We start from the raw sequence: 10,362 nt of genomic DNA, 5'->3' as shown, positions 1-10,362 counted from the left end.
ATTGCGGCGGGGGATCGCGGTTGACAGGTAGATAGACATTGCGCATGCGTTAGGTGTTAGGTTTTATTTGGCAGGTAGTTTAGGGAGTTACGGGGCTCCAATAGACAGCGTATGGCTTACTACGGCTACATTTTGTGGCAAGGTGAAAATGGAGTAAGATTTCTCCATTTTCGCCATGTAAGTCCTTACGCTGTATATTGGATACCAAACTGCGCGGGTTTGGTATACCTGCCTATGGCACAAAAAACTACGGGCGAAGGCAGAAATATATGAGCGTAACTTCTAGGTTACGCCGTATATAGGATACCAAAGCCGCGCAAAATTCGGCGTCGCCGGCTTTTGCTGGCGACGCTGCATATCGGATCGGGCCCCAGATCTTTATGTCTCATTTTCAAAATCAAAACAATGCAACATAATTATGAAACACAATTTACCAGAGATGAGACTGTAGCAGTGGAAATTTGGTAACTGTACAAGTCTATCTTAGTATTTACAAGTCTCAGTACATTCTGGTAAAAAATAGTGTTTATATATATATATATATATATATAGATATATCTACACTATAATTGCGTTTGTAACGCGCCCATCGGTGTCGCCAGTTGCGCACGCATCCTCAAAGGGATGTTGGCTGCGCGAGGCACCCAAAAGAATGTTGGCTGTGCACGCAGCCAAAATAATCCACCTGGATGCAGTGAAGCAGGTGGATTTTTTCACCACCTTGCCATTTTCAAAATCCACCTGGATGCAGCGTAGCCAAACAAAGCAGCACTAAGAAAAAAAAAAAACGCCCGCACAAAATATTAAAAAAATAAATAAATAACCACGCAAAGTATTAACAAACATGCACGACGTATTAATAAAAAAAAACTAACCGCCCGCACAAAGTATTAAGAACAAACCCTAACCGCCCGCACAAAGTATTAACAAAAAACCCTAACCCTTAAACCGCCTAACCCCCACAACAGAAACTACCTAACCCTTAAACCGCCAAAACCCCACAATGCCAACTAAACAAATTACAATAATAACCCCTAAACCGCCAACCCCTGCAAAGCCAACTACCTAATTATACTGTACTATTAACTCCTAAACCACCAACCCCCACATTGCAATAAACATAATTAACCTATTAACCCCTAAACCGCCAACCTACACATTGCAATAAACCTAATTAACCTATTAACCCCTAAACCGCCAAACCCCCACATCACAATAAAGCTAATTAACCTATTATCTCCTAAACCGCCAACCTCCCACAACGTAAATAACTAGATTAATTACTAAGCCCCCTAACCTAACACCCCCTAAATTAACCCCAATTGCATAAACTAAGTTACAATTAAAATAAAAAATCTTAACATTAATTTAAAAATAAAACATAACATTAAATTACAAAAAAATGATCTAAAATTACAAAAAATAAAAGTCTAAAATTACAGAAAAAAATAAACAATATTATCAAAAATAAAAAAAATTAAACCTAATCCCTATGAAAATAATCCCCCCCCCCCGCCCAAAATAAAACACCCCCTAATCTAACTAAACTACCAATAGACCTTAACCCCTTAAGGACCAAGGCCATTTTTCAATTTCTTTCCCTTAAGGACCAGGGATATTTTTACATTTCTGCTGTGTTTAGCTGTAATTTTCCTCTTATTCATTTACTGTACCCACACATATTATATACTGTTTTTCTCGCCACTAAATGGACTTTCTAAAGATACCATTATTTTCATCATATCTTATAATTTATTATAAAAAAAATTATAAAATATGAGGAAAAAATGAAAAAAACACACTTTTTCTAACTTTGACCCCCAAAATCTGTTACACATCTACAACCACCAAAAAACACCCATGCTAAATAGTTTCTAAATTTTGTCCTGAGTTTAGAAATACCCAATGTTTACACATTCTTTGCTTTTTTTGCAAGTTATAGGGCAATAAATACAAGAAGCACTTTTCTATTTCAAAACCAATTTTTTTTCAAAATGAGCGCTATTTACATTGGAACTCTGATATCTGTCAGGAATACCTGAATTACTTTTTCACAAATTTTTTCACAAACTTTAGGTTTCTCACAGAAATTATTTACAAACAACTTATGCAATTATGGCATAAATGGTTGTAAATGCTTCTCTGGGATCCCCTTTGTTCAGAAAAAGCAGACTTATATGGCTTTGGCATTGCTTTTTGGTAATTAGAAGGCTGCTAAATGCCACTGCACACCACACATGTTTTATGCCCAGCAATGAAGGGGTTAATTAGGGAACATGTAGGGAGCTTGTAGAGTTAATTTTAGCTTTAGTGTGGTGTAGTAGACAACCCAAAGTATTGATCTAGGCCCATTTTGGTATATTTAAGCCACCATTTCACCGCCAAATGCGATCAAATTTAAAAAAAACTTAAATTTTTTCGCAATTTTAGGTTTCTCACTGAAATTATTTACAAACAGCTTGTGCAATTATGGCACAAATGGTTGTAAATGCTTCTCTGGGATCTCCTTTGTTCAGAAATAGCAGACATATATGGCTTTGGAGATGCTTTTTGGTAATTAGAAGGCTGCTAAATACCGCTGCACATCACACATGTATTATGTCTAGCAGTGAAGGGGTTAATTAGGGATCTTGTAGGGAGCTTGCAGGGTTAATTTTAGCTTTAGTGTAGAGATCAGCCTCCCACCTGACACATCAGACCCCCTGATCCCTCCCAAACAGCTCTCTTCCCTCCCCCACCCCACAATTGTCCCCGCCATCTTAAGTACTGGCAGAAAGTCTGCCAGTATTAAAACAAAAGGTATCTTTTATTTATTTTTTAGCATATATACATATGCTGCTGTGTAGGATCCCCCTTAGCCCCAAACCTCCCTGATCCCCCCCCAAACAGATCTCTAACCCTCCCCCTCTACATTATTGGGTGCCATCTTGGGTACTGGCAGCTGTCTGCCAGTACCCAGTTTACAAAAAAATATATATTTTTTAATTTTTTCCCCACTTTTCAGTAGTGTAGCTTCCCCCCCACAAAGACTAAACCCCCACCCCCTCCCAGATCACTTTGATTATATATCATAACATTTTTATTCCCCCTCTCTCCCTCTAAAATTACACAAACTGTTCCAGTGTAATGGTTCCCACCCGCTCCGTCCCAGTGCACGCGCCCGCCCGCCTCCCCCGTACACGTGCGCGGATCGGATGGGGGAAAAGGTTATTGCAGTGATGCCTCGATATGGAGGCATCACTGCAATAACCGGATCAGGATCTCTTCCAGCCGCTTTCAACCCCAACGTCGTACAGGGTACATCGCTGGTCTTTAAAGACCAGTTTGTGCAAGACTTACCCTGTACAACGTATGTCGTTAAGGGGTTAAAAGGGGCTTTTTTAGGGCATTGCCCTAAGTTAAACAGCTCTTTTACATTTAAAAAAATACTATGTCCCCCCATAACAGTAAAACCTCAAAATAAAAAAACCTAACACTAAAAAAACCTAAACTACCCATTGCCCCTAAAGGGGCATTTGTATGGGCAATGCCCTTAAAAGGGCATTCAGCTCTTTTACTGCCCTTAAAAGAGCATTCAGCTCTTTTACAAGCCCATTAAATCCCTAATCTTAAAAATAAAAAACCTCCAAAAAAAAAGCCTAAGTCTAACCCCCAAATAGGTACTCACCGTTCCTGAAGTCCAGGAGGCTTCATCATTTTCTATCTTCATCCTGAGTGAAGGCGGCACGGAGTGGAGGTGGCTTACCCGATGCATGGATCCTCAGCAGCGGCGGTCCAAAGGGGCTGGAGGCCACCTCTTCATGTGATCGTCCGCCGCACACTGAAGATTAAATGCAAGGTACACCATATTTATTGGGGTACCTTGCATTCCAACTGGCTGAAATTTTGAAATCAGCCAAAAGGGTGAGAGCTACTGAAATCTTATTGGCTGATTTGAACAGCCAATAGGATTTCAGTAGCTCTAATCCTATTGGCTGATTTCAAAATTTCAGCCAATAGGAATGCAAGGTACCCCAAATTGAATGCGGTATCTTGTATTCAATTTTCAGTGTATGTCGGTAATTGGATGAAGAGGAGCCTCCACGCCGCTGAAGACCACCACTGAGGACCACCGCTCTGGATCCGCGCATCGGGAAAGACCGCTCTGCACCTTAACGCCGACTTCGCTCTGGATGAAGATAGAAGATGATGGAGCCGCCTGGAAAAAGACCTTCACCGCCGGACTTCAGGAAAGGTGAGTACCTATTTGGGGCTTTGTCTTAGGCTTTTTTTTTTTTGGGTGGCTTTTTTTTTTATATTATAGTTTTTTGAGCTGTAAAAGAGCTGATTGCCCTTTTAAGGGCAGTAAAAGAGCTGAATGCCCTTTAAAGGGCAATACCCATACAAATGCCCCTTTAGGGGCAATGGGTAGCTTAGGTTTTATTAGATGTAGTTTTTTTATTTTTGGTTTTGGTTGGGTGGGGGGTTTTACTGTTAGGGGGTACTTTGTAATTTTTACATGTAAAAGAGCTGATATTTTTAGGACAATGCCCTACAAAAGGCCCTTTTAAGGGCTAATGGTAGTTTATTGATAGATTAGGGGGTGTTTTTATTTGGGAGGGATTTTTTATTTTATAGGGGTATTAGTTTAGGTTTAACATTTTTATTTTGGATAGCTTTGTTTATTTTTTTCTGTGATTTTACATTTTTTTGTAATATTAGCTTTGGGATTTGTAGTTTTTTAAACATAAAGTGTAAATTTGATGTCCCCTCAAAATAACTAGACACACAGCCATTAATGTCTAAATCGTTGGCAACAAAAGTGAGTACACCCCTAAGTGGAAATGTCCAAATTGGGCTGAATTAGCCATTTTCCCTCCCCGGTGCCATGTGACTCGTTAGTGTTACAAGGTCTCAGGTGTGAATGGGGAGCAGGTGTGTTAAATTTGGTGTTATCGATCTCACACTCTCTCATACTGGTCACTGGAAGTTCAACATGACACCTCATGGCAAAGAACTCTCTGAGGATCTAAAAAAATGAATTGTTGCTCTACATAAAGATGGCCTAGGCTATAAGAAGATTGCCAAGACCCTGAAACTGAGCTGCAGCATAGTGGGCAAGAACATACAGCTGTTTCACAGGACAGCTTTCACTCAGAACAGGCCTTGCCATGGTTGACCAAAGATGTTGAGTGCACATGCTCAGCTTCATATTCAAAGGTAGTCCTGTCAGTGCACAAGAAAGCCTGCAGTTTGCTGAAGACAAGCAGACTAAGGACATGGATTACTGGAACCATGGCCTGTGGTCCGATGAGACCAAGATAAACTTATTTGCTTCAGATGGTGTCAAGCGTATGTGGCGGCAACCAGGTGAGGAGTACAAAGACAAGTGTGTCTTGCTTACAGTCAAGCATGGTGTTGGTAGTGTCATGGTCTGGGCCTGCATGAGTGCTGCCGGCACTGGGGAGCTACAGTTCATTGAGGGAACCATGAATGCCAACATGTACTGTGACATACTGAAGCAGAGCATGATCCCCTCCCTTTGGAGACTGGGCCGCAGGGCAGTATTCCAACATGATAATGACCCCAAACACACCTCCAAGACATCCACTGCCTTGCTAAAGAAGCTGAGGGTAAAGGTAATGGACTGGCCAAGCATGTCCCCAGACCTAAACCCTATTGAGCATCTGTAGGGCATCCTCAAACAGAAGGTGGGGGAGCGCAATGTCTCTAACATCCACCAGCTCTGTGATGTTGTCATGGAGGAGTGGAAGAGGACTCCAGTGGCAACATGTGAAGCTCTGGTGAACTCTATGCCCAAGAGGGTTAAGTCAGTGCTGGAAAATAATGGTGGCCACACAAAATATTGACAATTTGGGCCCAATTTGGACATTTCCATTTAGGGGTGTACTCACTTTTGTTGCCACTGGTTTAGACAATAATGGCTGTGTGTTGAGTTATTTTGGGGGGGGTAGCAAATTTAGTTATACAGGCTGTATACTCACTACTTTACATTGTAGCAAAGTGTTATTTCTTCAGTGTTGTCACAATAAAATATTTACAAAAATGTGAGGGGTGTAGTCACTTTTGTGAGATACTATATATTTTTCTTGGGAGTGCAATAAGTGACCAATCTATCTGGGTTTTCAACATGGTCTCTCATTCTCACCTTCATGTGCATTTTTCTATAGTTATTTAGTGTGTGTGCATTAAACTTCAAGAGTTCACGGCAGCACTGATAACAGTAAGCTTACATATATTTTAATAATATACACTGCAATTAAATATCAGCAGGAATGGAATAAGCTCCTGTCTGACAAACGCACATGAATATCACTATCCCTACAAAGCATAGCTCTGTATATAATATTCTGCTATCCTGGACCCTGCCTCTAAACGCCTTGCAATTTTTATCACAACTAGAACATAAATAAATGTTTACATAAAAAGTCACTTTAATTACGTCTTTAAAATACAATTTTCTATTTCTTTGTAAAAAGAAAAGATCCTACAATTTACATTAGTACATTAATTCTCCCAACTAGAATATAATTATAAACTGCGGGCACTATACAAGGGAAGCGTGTACAAATATCCCATTATCATGTCAGTAAAACTATAGCAGTCTGTTACGCCCTTTTTAAAGATGGACTCGAAGACGCTCATCTACAGAAGAAAAAGGCTGAAGCTTCCTGTCACGTGACACGTCACCGTAATGGGTTTTATTTACAGGTATCCATGGAAACCAGAGGAATCATCCAATTGAATGCAGAAACCGATGTTGGGGAAATTATCTAATTTGACACTGATAGAAAAGCAGCTGTCTATTGTAAGTATTTGTGGCTCTTTATGGGATACAATATATTATACGTCTATTTTCATGATTCCATGTTTCCGTGCCCCCCCCCAAAGAATGAATAAATATTGCATGTTAATTATTTAATTGAATTCTAAGTAAATGAATGACTAAACGCACCAGTTTCATCAACTTTATTACAGTCCTGTATGATTTTTGTTATTTTATTACTCCCGGATTATTCATTCGATCTTTACCACGAGTTCAGTTTCTAAATATTTGTAATCATTATTTAGTTGTATGGACGATAAGTTAACATTTTACTTCATATTCCAACTTCCTTGTAAAATGAACTAAATTTACTGTTTGTGCAATTTACGTATGAAATGTTGAATACTCACTCGCACGCAGTGGTGGCTGGGCCATTGGGGCAGTGTCCCTCAAAATGCCCCTATTATTATTATGACTATGCTTTATTCTTCTAAGTAATTTTTATTTAGATAGTGCGCATTATTTAATGTTTGTGCTTTTCATCATACATCTTTGAAATACCACCTTAAAGGGACATTAAACACTTTGATATGGTAATATAAAATGATAAATCGTGTGTGTGTGTATATATATATATAGTTACCATAATTTTTAGAGGTGAAACTGGGACCACCTGGTGCGGTAGCTTTTATGAGTGTAATGTTTTGTGGATACTCTACCCTTCCTCAGTCAAACAAGTGAATCACACAGTTTAAATAGACCATAACATCACCCCCTAGTGAAAAAGGCACCATTACGTTGTTATGGCAAATAAATCAATAATCTAAATCTCAGATTCTAAATAATGCCAAACATCAAGCATAATTATCACTTTCATAATTTAATATCTGCAGTGTAATATGTGTTTTATGTGTCTAAGGAACAGAGCCAAATACTGATAAGGCATAAATACAACATTGAATGAAAGTAAAAAAGAAACACATACCTGCTAAAGCTGTTTAAGAGGCTACTCTATACCATAATGCAGGAAGATTATAGCCAAAATGCTATTCTGCATGAAGTAAAGCAAGATCCAGGCCAAAAATCCTTCCTGTCTGTACTTCCTAGTCATACCCAGTGGCGTCACTAGGGTTGGTGTCACCCGGTGCGGTAAGTTATGGTGTCACCCCCCCCCCCAGAAAGCAGACACACACAAAAACACAGGCACACACACATACAAACACTCAGACACATTTAAAAACATACCCAGATGCACACACAAACACTCGGAAACACACTCAGACACACACACACAAAAACTCAGACACACACTTACAAAATATGTAAACTACACTGCATTAATTATAAAGCGCATGCCTAGAGCTGCTCCCTGGCTAAGCAGAGCATCAAATGAAAGATAAACAGAGCACTCTAAAAATAAATCACTAAAGAAAAGTTTTAGGTGCAAACTATGAAAATTCTGCTCTCTGACTCTGTTCCAAGCCTGTCAGTGCACAGCCCCGGGCCGCGTGCCTACCGCTTCTTATGGCCAATCACCTCTGCACTCTGCCCACCCCCAGACCCCCGCCCGCCCTCCTGTTCAGTGTGCACTTAGTGTACCGTAACCGTAATGGTCTGGTGGGCATCATACGTGGCTCCTTCACTTTAAAGACAGTGTCAAACAGTCATGCGGTCAGGTGCCAGGTATCCCCCTCATGATTTGCCAGTTCCCGTTTAGAGAGACAGCACAGCAGTGAGTGACTCCACTGCTCCACATGTCACTGAGCAGTGAGCACAGATAGGCAGGCAGGTTTAGGCTAGCAGCGCAACATTGCAAGCCCCACGGCATGCCCACAACATTCATAGCGAAATTGCGAGAAGCAAAGTACAAACAAGCAAAAGCAGCCGGGAAAACTATTTGTTGAAATTGCAGCACTGGCTCAAGGGGCAAAAAATTTGTGTGTCTACAACTTCCCCAGTCCCACCAATGTTCACAAATGCCAGCCCCTCTAATAAAAAAAAAATCTATGCATCTCAACATTGTATTTCTTTAAATTTCAATAAAATTAAAAAAAAAAAAAAAAAAAATAATTTTTTTTTTGGTGTCACCCCCTGGAGGGTGTCACCCGGGTGCGGCCCGCCCCCCCCCTAGTGACGCCACTGGTCATACCCATATGATTCCCCTAAAGGTGTATTACCGGCAATGTCACCAGGGGTCGGGGGGGAGAAGGTGTTAAATTCTTAGAAAAATAAACCAAGTAGTACTACAAAATTTAAAAAAAACCTACGCTGCTCACTCAGCCTGTATTACTAAATGTAAACTTTGAAGGACACGAACGTTAAGCTAAGCAGGGCTGTATGTAACAAAGTACCAGCATCCAACTATGCTGGAGAGCCACAGTCCAGTCATTTTGAATAATGTGTCCGGGTTTAAGGTGGTCTGAAACCCGGACACATGATTTGAAACCTGGAGGTGGCAACCCTATTGGGACAGAATGAACAACTGGGTGGGACACTGGGACAGTGCCTCCAAACCGGGACAATCCCAGTAAAAGTGGGACTTCTGGTAAGCCTATATATATATATATATATATATATATATATATATATATATATATATATATATATATATAAAACTCTGCAATATACTTTCATTCTTTATTTTGTCTCCCTTTCCTGTTATTCCATTATAAAATTGTGAGCTTTTCAGATAGAAATGGAAGTGTAGACCACTGTTATATTCCACACAGCCATTGGTTACACACTTTTGTTACCTATTTATAACGGTCCCTAAATTGGCCACAGCAGAGAAGGTAACCTAGGTTACAACATGGCAGCTCCCATTGTTTTATAGCCACTAAAACTTTGCACTTATTTTGTCAATATTTAAACAGCTAATGAAACTTTAAAAATACATCTACATGTTATTCTCAGACAAATCTTTTCTTTAAAATTTAAATGCGTCATTCTATCTAGCATTTATTTAGTGTTCAATGTCCCTTTAACTAGACACCTCTTATTTTCCTTCTTTTTGCCCCCCCCCCTCCATGTTTAAGGACAATTCTTAACTGCCCCTTGGAGCAATGCTATTTGTAGACTCTCCTCTTCATGTACCTTCTATGTAAAGTTATCATTAAAAGGACAGTAAAATTAAACAAATGGATTTAAATAGAGTATGACATTTTAAACAACGTTCCAGTTTGCTTCTATTATCAATTTTGCTTAGCTCTCTTGGTATCCTTTGTTAAAGTGATAGTAAATTCTAGCATTTGTGAAACACTAGGATTTACCAGTGGAGCAAATTAAGGGGACTTTCAGTCATGATGTATGACTAAAATTCCCCTTTATTTGTTACAGTTGGTTTATTTGGTGTTGATTGAGAAATTGGAAATTAGCCATAAAAAGAATGGCATATTGAAGGGGCCATAAGTGTTCCCATGGTTTGTAGGAAGTGTTTTCCATTAAATAAGTTATATTTGAGGATGAATTTTGCTAGTTGTAGTATAGTGGTATTGGGCATATTCTCTGTAGTCTCCTTTTTGGAGAGTACTTTCTTAGAGGCTGATAAACCATCTTCATGGGGTTGTTTGTATAGAGGGCACTGGCATCATCGTGAC

Source organism: Bombina bombina, chromosome 4, assembly GCF_027579735.1.
Source record: "Bombina bombina isolate aBomBom1 chromosome 4, aBomBom1.pri, whole genome shotgun sequence".
Classification (NCBI taxonomy): domain Eukaryota; kingdom Metazoa; phylum Chordata; class Amphibia; order Anura; family Bombinatoridae; genus Bombina; species Bombina bombina.
The sequence above is the reverse complement of the archived record's forward strand: the minus strand, read 5'-3'. Positions refer to the sequence as shown.